The sequence below is a fragment of the Filicampus tigris genome, chromosome 13 (assembly GCF_054856515.1).
Source record: "Filicampus tigris isolate MCC_2025a chromosome 13, RoL_Ftig_1.0, whole genome shotgun sequence".
Classification (NCBI taxonomy): domain Eukaryota; kingdom Metazoa; phylum Chordata; class Actinopteri; order Syngnathiformes; family Syngnathidae; genus Filicampus; species Filicampus tigris.
In genome coordinates, this window is record NC_141229.1 from 7,112,487 (window position 1) to 7,128,132 (window position 15,646).

Below are 15,646 nucleotides of genomic sequence, written 5' to 3' on the forward strand. Positions count from 1 at the left end.
TTGCCAGCCAATCGCAGGGCACACAGAGACAAACATCCGCACTCACAATCACACCTAGGGCCAATTTAGAGTATCCAATCAACTTACCATGCATGTTTTTGGAATGTGGGAGGAAACCGGAGTACCCGGAGAAAACCCACGCAGGCACGGGGAGAACATGCAAACTCCACACAGGGAGGCCGGAGCCGGGATCGAACCCACGACCTCTGAACTGTGAGGCGGACGTGCTAACCAGTCGACCACCGTGCCGCCGAGTATTTACTATATATTCATTATTTTTACAATTTCCATATTAATTACTGCAATCTACATATTTGTTTTATTAATTACGATTCTAATTATGTTCGTAACTTTTTGGGAAAATCAGATTTGATTTAAAAGGTGAGAGCGCACCGGTACACAAACTAATGAACCGTATGGAATCGTCTTTCATTAGAGAAATATATCTTTGAAGGAAACACAATATTTACAGTACTAATACGTTCATTCATATGTACCATTGTGTAAAATGACAAGAAAAACATTGCATTGTGCGCTCTTGAATTGAGCCATACCATCTCGAATCGAATCGTAATCCCACTGAAATGCTCCAGTTTAAAATTGAACCGTCCGTGAATCTTACTGCACCCCATGTATCGAGTATTTATGTATTGAATCGTCTTTTAACAACGCCTACATATATTTAAACATTTACAGTACTGACTAAGTTAATTCATATTGTACAATGATTGCTTACTTCAAGAAGAAAATCATTGCATCATACCCTCTCCGAGTCTCCAACTGAGTAGTACCTTATCAAATCGAATCCGAATCCCACTGAATGGAATCGTCCCACCTTAAACTGTACCCCCTGAGAATCGTACTGCACCCTATGTATCCAAATATTGGATTTTATTGGAGAAATTCACACCTTATAATTAATTATAATTTAAAAGACTTGATTCTTTTATTATTTTCTTGGATTCAGCTATAATGCTCACACTCATTTTCTAAGTCCTGGATTTGCTTGGATGTAATATTCACCGTTCTGAATTGTTAATGATGGTACGGCGCATATTTAAATTCCAACACTCCGTACAGCATGTTTTGCGAGCCCTGTGATGTACGACCCTGTCTGTGCAGATATAGAGGGACAACCAACAACTCCAGTGCAGATGCACTTGTCCGGCCCTCTTTAATTAAAGTGTGTGCATTTTTCTATTAGGCACCAGTCCATTTGCAGACAAGCATCCATCACACATCTGCACGCTCTCTACGGGCCATCTAATGAATTGCGCAAAAGTGATTTGTGGTGCTAATCCTTGGCAGACGAATGAATGGTAAGCATGGCGTGCATTTCTTTTCATTTCCATTCTTTGGAAGAACAGTGCCCTATAGGCATTGGCGTGTTATAAATGGCCCCGAACGTTATGTTGACTAAGGTTTCGCTGCTATTACCATGTATTTCTAATGAAACCTAAGAATTAACAAGGGCTCCTCCTCGTGTTTTATAGGCTTTAGTGCCCTTTACCTGCCATAATCTGCCAATTTGTCACCTCTGTTACGGTTTTACTAATAACTTAAATCTCATTCTGAACATTATTAAGCAGAATCTGAACAAAATTTGACCCTAAATGTGGTATTAGCACCAGTCAAGGTAGATGGATATTGCCATTAGGTCTTAAAACTGTCAATGGGGATGTCATCAACAATGTCCGACCATCATATTTAGAATATCTGACTATATTTCTTGAGATAATTCATTTAGGTTACTATTCATACTACAATAATTTAGGGCATGGCATTATTTTTGATTGATTAAAATTTGCAAAATTTACTACAACGGAAATCTGTCATAGGGCTTCATAGTTGGCACCGTGTTCATCCTCTTTCCTCCTCCAAAATTGGTGCAAAATCCGTCTGCGCTTTTTACACAGAACCCAGCAAAGCCAAGATTATAAACACTTTCACGCAGCAATGAATGTTTGTGTAAAACACAACAGGTCTATTAATGATGTGAGCGTTGGTTCTTATATTTTACACCAGTAATCAAAAAAATCACCATTTACGCAGACGTGGCTCTGACAGAAAGTGGGAAATTCTATCGATGCCATTTACACAGAACAATGATGGGGAAAAAAGCCGCAAATGCCTCAACCCCACCAAGCGGTATGGTTGGGCTCAATTTGGCACACATTTTATAGTGTTTCCACTGTTAAAAATGTCCAATATATCCCGCAGAAGGTCGTGCTAGACAATCTCTGTCGAAAAATATCAGATCAACTTTGTCCCCACCGTAGTTAGCAGATAAACATATACGTTTTGATAGCAACACACTAATAATGCACTCTCATCATTAATATAAATCTCATCAACGCATATATACTCACTGGCAATGCATCTTAACGGGGATTTGAAAGGGTGGGGAAGGATGTAATTCACACAGAATAACACTCTGGCAGCCATGCATGTCATTTAATTCCTGCTGAACGGTGTTTACCGTTTCATGAGAAAGTATATTGGCATTTAAAAAGCAAAACCTCGACCAATTATTATTTGGAAATGGCCTATCATCAGCCGATATACTTGGTGGGACCCTCGTTTTCATTCAAGAAAAATAGCGATGTGTGAAAAAACAACAGAAGAGTATGTAAAGAAGTCAACTCAGGCTAGTGAAGTCACTACTTCACTGCGTTGCTTACTGAGTAGGGATGGGCGAGTACCGATATCAGGTATCGTATCAGGCCAATATTTGCCTCATTTCAAGGTATCGGGTATGCTGATACCAGCCACCGATACTTAAGGCAAAAATTTACACTTACGGGGGGCGTCCGAAGTTTGCAGTCGTAATCGCTAACGGATGCTCCGGATTAGAGCCGAAATGGGCAAGACGAGATCGGTCTAACAAAAAACGAGTTTTACATTTTTTTTTCCCCCCGTACAAAAATTGTTATACGGCGTACACAATTTGAAATGATCAAAATACGTATAAATTATGGGGAAAACGTGTAAATTGACAGGTATGGTATTATGGCACTCTGGCCTCAATCCTGGTCCAAGTGCAGCAATCAAAAAGTATGCTGAGGTCTCCCGGGGGCACCAACAGTGACAATGGACTTGATAGTGAAGCTTCCTGTATGAGCTCACCTGTGGCTCAGGAGAGTAGGAGGTCAAAGCCTGCATCCTCTCATGGGCCGGCCTATACACGCCCGGCCCTGCTACGTCCCAAAGGCCATGCTGCACTTCCACCACCGTCACCGAATATAATGTCTGCGTATGTGTGTGCGCGTGCGTGCGCGTGTGTGCGAGGCGCAGAACAAGAACCAATTTGATTTGCTCCAGTGGCCTGTGAAGCTCGGCTGTGAGGCAGCACCTCTCTTTATTCCCCTAATGGCTTCCCTTCCCCACCGCTTCTTCTTCTTCTTCCCCAGACACCAGTTATGTGCACTCCTGTAAATATACATACGCACGACACGGCGGCAGGAGGGGGGGACGCCAGCGATCGTCGGCGCTGTACACATTGAAAGATGGAAAGAGAAGCCAAAGGGAGTTAAAACGGTGACCTTGGCAATAGTGCCTCTCTCAACTATTGATGTCGGATGCTTTCACACTGAAGCCTTTTGTCTGTTTTCCACAAAAAGTGACGGGAAAATGTGAGGGAATAAAAATAGAGTAAATAATAAGAATATTATTAATAATAATAATAATGATAAGAAGAAGAAGAAGTAGTATTGAAAAATATCTGAGAATTAGTGAATCCGCCACTGCTGAACCTCGAGAATGTGTTGGTCCTCTGTACTTATTTATATAGTGTCTAGATCTAATGTTAATCAGTACTAAAGCAGCTCTTAACTTCAAAAAAGTTGGGGACCCCTATTTTATTGTAATACAGATGATTTAATTGCTTGTGTTTGTTTGTAAAAATAATCGCAATATTGGGCTGATCACAATTAGGTTTTTTGGGGTTTTTTTTCAAAAATCGTTCAGCCCTACCGCACATGTCATACTTTAGGTTTCAGTTCAGCTTCTTCATTATCACGCCGACCTGTTTTCTGAAGATGAGCCGTGATTGGTCGTTACCTGAGCCCTGAGCAGTTGTGATGTCATTTTCAGTCGACAGAAGTGACAAAATGTCCGCCCCCAGAGAGGGCTAAAAATGGGTGAATTAACTCTTATTCCACAAAGCAATATTTATCAGAATGCCTTGTTTCAACTAGTGGTCTTGCATAGAACTTATTCTTGAAAAAGAATGTGCTTGGGTTGACTTCCACTTTAAGCTTCAGAAAACATGTGAGCCGTAATTGGTCGTTACCTGGGCCCTGCGTAACTGTAATGTCATTTTCAGTCGACAGCAAGTGACAAAATGGCCGCCCCCTGAGATGGCTCAAAACGGCTGGATTTTGCTCCTTAACTCATATTCCACAAATGCAATATCATGCCGTGTCTAGACTAGTGAAGGTGCAAAGAACATATTATTGTTAAGAGAATATTTAGTTAAGCATTCAGCTTACTGCTGCACTACAAATGCTATTACATTAAGTATTCTCTAGTAAGGAATCATATGTTTATGATTCCTTTGCATTGTTCAATCTTTCCTTATAGCAGAATTTCCTTAAGTGGGAAACGACTACGGTACATGTCCTTTATGAACGTGCAAGTATGTTAACAAAATAAATGTGTAGCAACACAAGCAATATAATGCCCCAAAAAATATTTTCCCCCAAATTTTTATTAAACAAAAACTAAACTATAAAGTACAGGTATATGAATAAAATACAGTACAGTATAACAAACATGGTCCAAATACTGTTGACCAAATAATGTAACACCAATGTAGTACAGTACTTTACTACAGTAAACTGTACTGTATTTGAATGCTGATTTTCCTCAGACTTGGGAAAAAAAATGAGTCTATTTTGAGTTGTTGTGTTGGCTTCATTCTTTGCTGTATGAAAATGTTTGTCTGCGTATCATACAGTTTTGTTGCTAATTGCAAGAAACTGACCCGTTGATCATCAATGATGTCTGGGGATTCTTGTGCATACAAAAGTATGCCATCTCCATAGCTCTCTTGCTGGACGGTGGCTTTACATCAGGACTTTTCTCGTAGATTTGAGTTTTTCAGACTCCAAGGGTCTCCTGGATGTTTTTTACTTTGTGTCCAGCTTCGCATAATCGGATGCATTTCACTCTCTCTTTCACGGTCATTACCGTTCTTCTTCGTTTGGATGCCATGAAGTACAGACGAAAATGTAAATGAATACATTTAAAATCTTTCGCAATTTCAGTAAAAACGCATGCCAAAGAAGTAACTTACACGTCACCGTTTTGGATCCGATGATGGCGTTTTTCCATAGTACGACCGGTAGCTGCTTGAGTTTACGCTAGTGCGGGCTTCCCTATGGGTTCCGAATATAGCACCGGAACTTACGTTGGAAGTAATGGATCGTTAATGTAATATAGTGGAGGAAAATTTAATGCATTTGGGTTTTTTTCCGAGTGAGGGAATTTCCATTTGATACGATGACTGCTATATACGATAATACGTGGACTGCTTGAGTTTGCGCTCACTGCGGGCTTCGCTATTGGTTCCGGGTTTCCGGATACCGGAACTTCCGTTGTCAGGAATCGATCGTTAGTGTAATATAGGAGTAGAAAATTCAATGCATACGTGGTTTTTCCGGGTGAGGGAATTTCCGTTTGACAGAGGTCCATAGGTGGGAATACTTACTGTATACCAGTGCAGGTAGCATCCCTGCCTTCCATCTAAATGGTAGCACTTGTGAGTTGAACCATATGAAAAGCGCACGTGACGGCGAGACATGTAAATTGCATTGCGCGGGACACGGAATTGGCAGAGTGTATAGAGAGCTAACAGCATGGGTGGCTCCTCAAAGCGTCCATGTGTGACTCCGAGTTTAAACGGGTCGTGCCGCATAGGTACAATTCAATCACACATGAAATGAGTTTGCCGCAAGTAAACTTTGAAAATGGTTTTCTCTGTCAAGTCTGATGTGTGGGGTTCAAAGGGGGGCAGGGGGTTGCATGCGGTTGTGGGTGTTGCAATCGCAAATGAAGGGTGAGGGAGGGAGCGGGTTTTAGTAGTAGGCTGGCGCTAATTTAAGAGGCTTAATAATGACCCCCCACTAGTCTCTGCAGGAAGCGCCTTCATTCGCCCATCACATCACACGCATGGCATGACATGGAATCGGGAGATGCGTGTCATTTTTGACACGGCCTGGCACTTACTGAGTGCGGGGGGAAAACTTTCTCGCTGCACTACCTGCACGTTTCAAGCGGGGAAGAAAGGAATATGTCAAGGCACACTGACTTCCTCACATATAGTCCCGTACCTCCAAAGAATCAATGTACAATGTTACTTTGAGAAATAATAATACAAAAAAAAACCTGTAATTTATATTCAAAGTAATAGTGGCTATGTGTTTATTGTACTGCACATATAGAGAAAAGTCATGGATTTTTCATTTATTCAGAAGTACCATTATTTGAGCTATAAATGGGAATATAACACTGGTCTACGGCACATTTTAATTGGAGATGGCTTTATGAGACCCTGAATGTAATTTGACACCAATTTAAAAAAAAAACTTTACCTCTTTTCTAGCACATCATGTTTATGAGATATTTTCATTTTTTTGTTTTTAAGTTTGACCTATAAAAGCTTCCGCAATACGGATTTTACCATGCATTGTAATTTATAGCTATGACGTTTCGGAAAATAATTCCACTTGTTGTTAAACCTAACCCTTAACTCATAAATATTACTAAATGTATTACAAGGTTACATATTATTATTATCATTAGTAGTAGAAGTAGAAGTCATAGTATATGAAGGGAATAGGTGAGATTTTAAGCAAATAACAGACGACAGGTTCCAAAAAAAATTCACAAGTGATTGGCGAATCGCAACTACGTGGGAGAACGCCGTTCATGTTTTAATCAATATGTTCACATTATAATGGATAGCAAGCAAAGATACTCACTGCTCCAACGATGGCAAGCAGATGGGGAGCAGTGAGAGTCCAATACAGGACTCAAAAAGATGAAATGGAAACATATCCTAACTTGCTTTTAAATCCAGATAAACGCAATGTTTTTTCTCCTCTACCTATGATTATGTATTTTTAAAATAATCTTTTCCAAAATCTTGTTCTTGTTCTTCTTAATATCATAGTCATTTTAGTAAGATACTTTTTATTTCTTTACTTTGCTTTTAAATGTCCATTTTGTTTGTAAATGCTTTTAAATGTTGAACTTTTAATTATGAAGTACATTGACTTACCATGTGTATGAAATGCGCCATATAAATAAAGCTGTGTTGCGTTGCCGAGAAAAAGGAAAGAAAGTAAAAAAACAGCTGGAGTTATCTCCTAATATAATGGTACTGAAACACTCAGAAGGCTGGACAAAAAAGTGCCCAAAAAAACAAAAGAAAAAATGCGAAATGAATACTTTGATGCTGGCCTAAAATTAGGTCTAATGAAGTGTGGTGACATTACAGTCAGCTAACTTTAGCTGTCTCCATTTCACTCAGTGCTCCAAGCATGACAAAAATACAAAATGTAGAAACACCAGTCACAGAAGATCCAAATTCAGTCTTTTTTTTTTTTTTTTTTTTTCACAAAAAGCTGATCAATCCCATATCTGACTGAGAATTCAATCAAGCAAACGGGAATGGGAACCAAACAGGAAGTAGAAACCTACCAAGTTATTCTCTCTAACTACTTGGCCACTGCCAGATTTATTTTTGCTTTAGTTATGTCTGGTACATTTATCCTTTGATGCTATCTGAAATATGGTCTAGTGAGATCCTCTGACATTACCTATTATTCCGATTTTTGCATATATATATATAAAAGGTTTGACTCAGTTGGTTCCACTGTAAATTAATATGCTTTACCATGAACAAACGTGATACTTGATTCCATGACTAAAGTTAGCAGCTCACGCTTAAATAAAGCTGGTTCCTCTTTTGGGGTGAACTTCAAGTCCTGGGGTGCATTGCCCGAAAAAGTAAAAGCGGGCCCTTTACATCACCTCTTGATGCGACAGTCCCCATAATGAGAGTGGCACCGTGTGTCCGCCGCTCAATGCTTGGCCTGAGAATCTCCCCTCTTGTCTATCTCACTTTCTATAGTCTTCCCATCCTAAAATCATGTCGAATCACGCGTCCCATTTGGGCCTCTGTTGCGTCCAGTCATTTACATGTCAGCACGTTTAAAGCCCCCCACCCCCGTCCTCCACCCACCAAAATGGGATCCTGAAGCGTGTCATCGCAGTTGACTGTCAGGAGGGGCATGTCTGGCTGATTTCATTTGAATGTTCAGGTTTCAGTTCAGCGGGAGGGCTTTCTCAAAAGGTGCTGGTTTGGAATGATTTGGGGGGCTCAATGTGGAAATGTGAGTGGGCGATAACAGCTTATGGATGAAAGCCAAAGGGAATACTCCGGATGGTTTTAGTTAGGCCTTCCTATTGGCTTATTTTGTCATTAAACATATCTACCTTCATAACTGGTCATCTAAAAATAGGAGGCATTTTTTTCATATGTCACTTAAACATCTCATCTTAAACTTGGCTGATTATTAGATTTGGGCAATTAATCGAAATGTGATTGGGATTTGGATTTTGGCTTCTGTCGATCTTTAAAACGTTAGAATCGAAGAAAGAACGATTACGTGCAGAACGGCGCAGTGCGTTTACAAGTTCCAGATGATGTGAAAGTACCTTGAATGCACCGTGTTGCTTGCATAGCTAGCGTGTAGCGTATGTGATTCTGCCATCCCTGACTCATATTATGTTTACCTCTCTTTCTCTGGACTCAATATTGTGAGTGGCCACACATCAGAGTCTAATGGAACACTAATAAAGTATGATCATCTTTAACACTGTTTATTTAAAACTTTAATTTATCCGAGAAGCTGTTTAGGTGCTTCTGCTTTGGTTAGCAACATTTCAAATCTGCTCAGAAGGTAACCTTTTAACATCTAAGTGTGAATGATAGTGTCTGTGAACACAAAGAGGTTTTCATAAATATTGAGACAACCACTAACCTAATTAGTCTTTGGGCAGTATTTTTAAGTTTACGGTGTGGGCACTTTAAAAACACTATGCTATTTTACCATTTGATATTTAAAAAAGGCCTCTTTAATCAAAAGTGCTAGAGCACCAATTCCTTTTTTTTTTTTGTTGTTGTAACTTCTGGAGGTGGATGTTTTTGAATTTCGTGGATTATATTGGCAATCCAGCCAAGAACCTTTCCAAGAACTCCGTAATCCTAAAAAGGGAAGCACTGCTCCTTTTTTCTAATCAGGAGCTGAATAGATAAACAATAATAATAAAACGCTTCCGCTAATGAAAGAGACCAGGATGTACAGTACGTGGAGGGCTTACCCACACTGTAAGCCAAATGCCTCAACGGTGTCTCGGTTTGTTTGGAGGAGGCTTGCTTTTCAACCGTCTGCTATTGTTACTGTTTTTAATCCCAGAGAAGTAAATGCGTTTGAATGTTTTATGGATTAAAGAAAACAGTGATTTTCTACTTCAAACACATTTCGGGTGATAAAACAACTGCAGCACCAACTGAGAGGTTTCATTGTCCTTGCTCCCTATGCGCTCCATGTTTCATTTATCCCCTCCTGTTCTTTAACATACATTGTCTTTTTAGGTTGGAAGAATATTTGAAGGTATTGTTTACTTCCTAAAAAATGTTTTCCTTCTGCCAACTTCTGCGGCTGAGACTTCCCAACTCTCAAACGAATCAAGAGGGTGGCGCTTCCCTGATTTTCTGTGCTTTGATCTGAACAACCTTTATACCATAATGAGTACATGTAATCATCTGGATACCAAAACATCAATTGAGAGCGGCCAATCACAACTCACTCCCGCAAAAACCCTGCAAAACTTATGGCCAACACAAAATCGAACAAGAAATAGGCTTGATTTGTGTAACACTCTTCACAGAAAAGACATTGCAGGGCCTCTGCCCAAACACAACAATCATTTAGACTCATCCAGGTTTTTGGATCATTGAGGCCAACTGGTTTCTTTATAAGAAGTTGGCACATCATAAGAAAAAAAAAATCGAGACGGCATGTTTACCTAAACGGCCTTTTTTTGTTTGGACCACCAATGAGCTGTTTATGTAAAATGTTGCATGTCATGAATATATACTTGCTAGCTACGTAAACTGGACGGACCTTTGACAAAATGTATTTGTACTGTGGGGGAAATTAATGCTTACCTCATTTTATAAATGGGACTGGACTAGTACTGTATTGAGTGGAATAAATTGCAACATAGTGGAGCTCTGTGTGGATTTAGCGCTTCCCATAGCTAGGCGTCATGTTTTTCTTCTAAGGTGACTGGATCAACAGTGCCTCTGCTGGTTGGAGCTATGCAGTGCACTCAAGATACAATAAGCAATGCCGCACAACCAACAGAATTCTTAATGATTAGTGAATTTGTATTCATGCCTCATCCCCAGTGTAAATGATCGATAACACCAAAACACATACATGGTCATAAACGGTTATAAACTACTGCTTATTTTAATGTTTTCATATCACTTAGCTCACACGCATAAAATATGCTAGCTTTAAATTGTATACTTTATTGGCTATTGGGTTAGTCCCCAATTGAGTGTGTCAATCAAAAAACAATGGGGGACGGCGGCCATCATGAGCCGAAACGTAATGGTCGGTAGTAATGCTGGGGGTTTGGAGGATGGTGTTCGACCGGGCCCAAAATGGGCCGGCCTTTCGGAAATTTCCCAAAATTCCCGATGGCCTCCATGCCCCTGCCTGTATTTAAATAAATATTACCGTATTGATCTCATTAAACTTGCATCATTCGATAAATACTAACATTTGTATCGACACAATCGGTATTCAGATTGTGCTGCCACATTTTGATAGCCGAGTCCTCCTCTTCCAACACCGCCAACACAGCCGCCACCCTCAAGGGCCAGAGGCCTTTTAATTGGCCCACTTTGTAAGTGTAATTTTTTTTAATTGCTTGGAGACACTGTGCTCTCTTAAAGAAATCAATGCAGATGTAATAATATCTGTAATTGTGCGCCACGCTCCAGGGACACCACAAAAGCCTCGGATCAATGGAGGGAAAGCAGGCAAACGCTGCTAGGGGTTAATTTTTTCCCTTTCTCTAAGGTAATGACAGGGAGGCAAAGCTTGGCTCGTGACACAGAGGCACAACTCGCTGTTCCTATTGTCTCGGTGGCGCCTAATTGGGCCAAATGCTGTTAGCCCCCCCACACCCCCACATAACCACCTCACCCCACCCCACCGGAGGCTGTCAAGGTGGTGATTAATGGAGCCTCCAGTCATGTAACCTGATAAAAAGAAAAGAAAGCGATGGGGAGAGGGATATCAGCCTGCTGCCTTCTCAATCCTGTGCTGCCTACTATCAATTCTTGGGAATTTATTCCTCTAAACAGGTGAAGATTTTATTATGGCACTGTCAATTAACAAGAGGAGGTTTCGGGATTATTCAAATCTAGGTAAAGCCTGCACTTGGTGTTTCAATATCATGATAGTCGAGGATGATCACCGGCAGAAGCTGTTACTGGATTTATTTTGCTAGCATTTTTTTATTCCCCTTCCCGGTTGGCCTGATGGGATTCTCAGCCGAAGCTGGTACTCACCAACGTTTTGTGAACAAAGGGCTTTTGATTCAGATATTAATGTGTCATCAAACAGTCATGAAATTGACTCGATCAGTTTGACATGAAGAAACACCCAGATAAAATGTAGATCGCTAAGCTTAGCTTAGTTAGCTTCAACGACAAACTGCCGTATGTTCATCACTTGTAATCTATTGGTCGGGATTTTTAATCATGTGTCATGATTTTCTTTACATTAATGGTTGGTTTCATCTGATACTTGTGTGACAGTTGATCTTTAAACTAACCTAGATGCTTTTAGGAGTATTTCAGTATGTTACAATACAAGTTGGGCTAATTTTGTGTGGACAGTAATCCCCCGCGAAAATGATGATGCCCACGAAAATCCACGAAATGGTCATAACTTCCTATAAATACAGCAAGATGGTGCCAAAGCCTTCGACGTTTTCTAGAAAAAAATAAATAAATAAACAACAACAAAAGACACGTTCATCAGCAGATGACAGAGGGCAGAATCCAGAAATAAAGTCCTTAGCTTGCTTTAAGTAATTCCGCAAATCTTGCTTTGTCTTTGTGTTATTTGCGACCAAACCCGTCAAAAGAGGGGTCTAAAAAAAGAGAAGAATGTAATATCAGCATAAAGATTGCGCCGAGTTACACTTTTTTGGCTATTAACAGAGGTTAACTTTAACTCTTGTGTGTTATAGTCAAGAAGATTAAAAAAATTAGTGTACTGGGGGAAAGGTGATCAATCGGAAGCTCCCGACTTCTCGCAGATCATCCTCCCATCTTCTCCACTACTTGTTCTTGTTAGATTAGCCCTTGTTGGCACATATCATTAGAAAGGTGGCCTGTTGTATTGTTGTGACCTTCATTATCTTTGGTACACTCACTAGTTGAATCCAGTTAAGCCATTGGAGTCACACATTGTTACATGGTCTAAGCAAAGTCATCCCACCGACTTTGGCCAATAGTATTCCCACTCAGTTTCACACCTATGGACAATTTATTGTCGTCAAGTAAGATGTATTTTCGTTGGATGTGAGATGAAGTACCCAGAGACAGCCCACTCAAGCATGGGAGAACATGCAAACTCCATACAGAGATGTTCCAATGGTGATTCAAACCAGATCTCCTGACTTTGTGGCAAATGTACAAACTGCTATCCAGGAAGAGACAAGTCACTTTTGACACTCCTAACATCGTTACAGTGCATGTCTGTCTTACAGATCTGTCTTTTTTCCTGTATGTCCTTCAGACATATGCGTCAGGGACTTAAGATCAGAGGTGACATGAATTAGCCTCCAAGGATTCGTCATGGCTTTTGACTAATGACCTCATTAAGCCGCGCTTCAATACTTTCCGTTGTCTCGGCCTCGTTGAGGACACTCCTCCGCAGTGACCCGGGACAACTGAGAGCGGCTTGTCACGCCGTGGTGGTGGGCGGGTAGGAGGGAGGGAAATCGATCCTCTGTAAATATATTAGAGGCAATTACAACCTGCTGGACTTTGCCTAACATGTTTATGGAAGCATTAGGCAAACTCTTCCTTTATCAAGCGCCCCGGGCCAATTGGACAATGACATGGTGTTTTCAGGTGTGTGGTTGTAAGGTTATTGGAAAAAGAACACAAGGGAAGGGAGTGGGGTTGTAATATAAGTTTAGAGTGTAAACAGGACAAAGTGGTTTTAATTGGTTTTCTTTGTTTGGTGTCAACATGTGTGCGTTTTGGTGGACCAATTGGAAATCAGTTTTGAAGAATACAGCAAAACCTCCACGCAATCATTTGGTGATGCTGGTTGACTTCCAAATTGCTGTAAACTCTAAAACAAATGTTGGCTTTAGGAAATACAAACTGAATCAATCAAACTGTTGCCGTCATAAAACCATTAACTATACAAGCAATGTTTTATGTTCAAGCGACATTTAAAATGTGTTATATCGATATTTTTTATATTTCTGGAATGTGAAAAAGACCAATAGTCTTTTTTTAGATCATTTTTTGCAAGAAAGAGGACCAATTGTTCAGAGAAAATACACGCAATGCAGTCTACAGGGTTTTCTGACTAGAAAAGCACTTGCTGCCCAACTTATACTCACCATTGATTATAACAACATCAGCATCGACCCCAGCATATTTGCGGTTCGTTGTTCGTAAATTCGCCTTTGTACAGATTTGGAGGCAGGGACTTGGCCTAAATTACTTGCTGAAAACTCACCTATTTGTTTTTGTGCTTATTTTTCACCATGTCTAAAGACAAAATCATCATAGCGTGTCATTGCCTGTTCTGGTAAAATTCTCATCACAGTTGTCAGATAAGTACGAAGAATTTAACCACTGTAACTGAATTAAAAAAATCAAATAAAGTAAAACTAGGTGTGTCTGCAGAGCAATACTGTCAGTTAGTGGTGTTGATAGCACCAAAATTGATCATTCCTTTATTGTATAATAAATGTGTTTATGTTCGTGTTCTGCTTGCTAAAATTAATTTGGACCGCACATGTAATCTTTGATTGATTATATTGCTCAACCTTTTGTAGGACGCAGTAAGTTCTAGTTATGTTACTATGGGTATTATCTGTCATTACTGGCATCCTTCTGTGGAGACATCACAAAAATCCAAAGAAAAAGTAAAACAAATACTAGCTCATTTATCGTCTTACTGAAGGAAGTCTCCCAAGACCTTAATGGTTTTCTTTGAAAATGTGACTTTTGAGGCACATTTTATACTTATTCCCTTCTTGCACATAATGTAACCCATTTTAATGTACTAATCAGTATCTGGACTTAGAAGCATTTCTGTTGCATCAGCAGCTGAAATATTTTTCTGTTACTTCCGGCGTATGATTAATGTTTGTTTTCGCCTATCTCCGTTTTGCCACGTGTTACGTGGGCGCCATAATTCCTTAATGAAATATGCCCAATTACCATACAGCGTATGAATGATAATTGTGGAACAATGTAATGTCAATAGCCCACTGATTAATCCCTCCGAAGGCGGCCAAACGGCGGGCAAAGTAACTCGGTAAGCGATAAGCAATTTTCATTTGTTCTTAATTACAAAGGGGGCCCATTTTGCCGCCGACTTGATGAGATTCCCAAAGCCACTTCGCCAGCCAGGGCTTATATGTATTTATAAATGTGGCTCTCTTTTTTTTTTGCCTCTCTCTCTCTCTCTCTGGTTCTATTCAAGGCATTCATGGTTAATGACTCACAAGAGGGCATGTGTGCTTACAATAAGCATAAGAGGTGCTTCACGACTCAGTTTAGCCTAAACAACCAGGGCTAAATAACATTTAGCTACTTGTCCTAATTGGAAAGAATATGTGGTTGAGGCTCCGCACATTGTTACACAACTGTAAGTATGCACATGACCACTTCCATGCTCATTTGTGTCGAATGCCCAAGAGCCGTATCATTTTAAATTTGATGCAAGTCCAGTAACTTTCTGACTGTAAATCCCACTTTTTTGCATAGTTTGGCTGGTCCTCCAATTTATACTAAGTTGTGGCTTGTATATTGTCGCTGTCATGTGAAAAACACTGATCTCCATTTTTTTTTTCATTTTTCTTATTTTGACATGAATAGTATTTCCGCATTACAGACATCGCATTAATGTGAAAATTTAAAAAAAAGTTTCCAAAATCGGAGTTACGTGTTTTTCACAGGACAGGACAAAATTTGAGCTCGGACTGGCACCCAAAATCCCAGGAAATTCACCCTGACGCCCTAAAACCACTACTCTTCTTCTACTTGAAGAAGACGAACTAGTCTCATGGCAACTAATGTCTGACGTAAATTTGCTAGCCCCACTAGCATGAAGCCACAACAAAAGGATTTACTATTTACATCTGCAAAAGGCACAATAAGTGACTAGGATTCTACATTTGGCCACAGTGTGATGCAGAATTCCAGACTAAAAAGTAAAACTTTTCGTAGTTATAAGCAGAAGTTTCATCCTTGTTTGATGCCGGCAACACGGAGTGCGTTCCGAAGTTCACTTTGACG

General features: G+C 40.1%; 1 long non-coding RNA gene across 1 annotated transcript in view; it reads right to left on the reverse strand.

Moving 5' to 3' along the window:
- The window catches only part of LOC147137390 (uncharacterized), a 140,674-nt gene that overhangs the window by 89,663 nt on the left and 35,365 nt on the right, over positions 1-15,646 (reverse strand). The gene's annotated exons all lie outside the window — the stretch shown is intronic.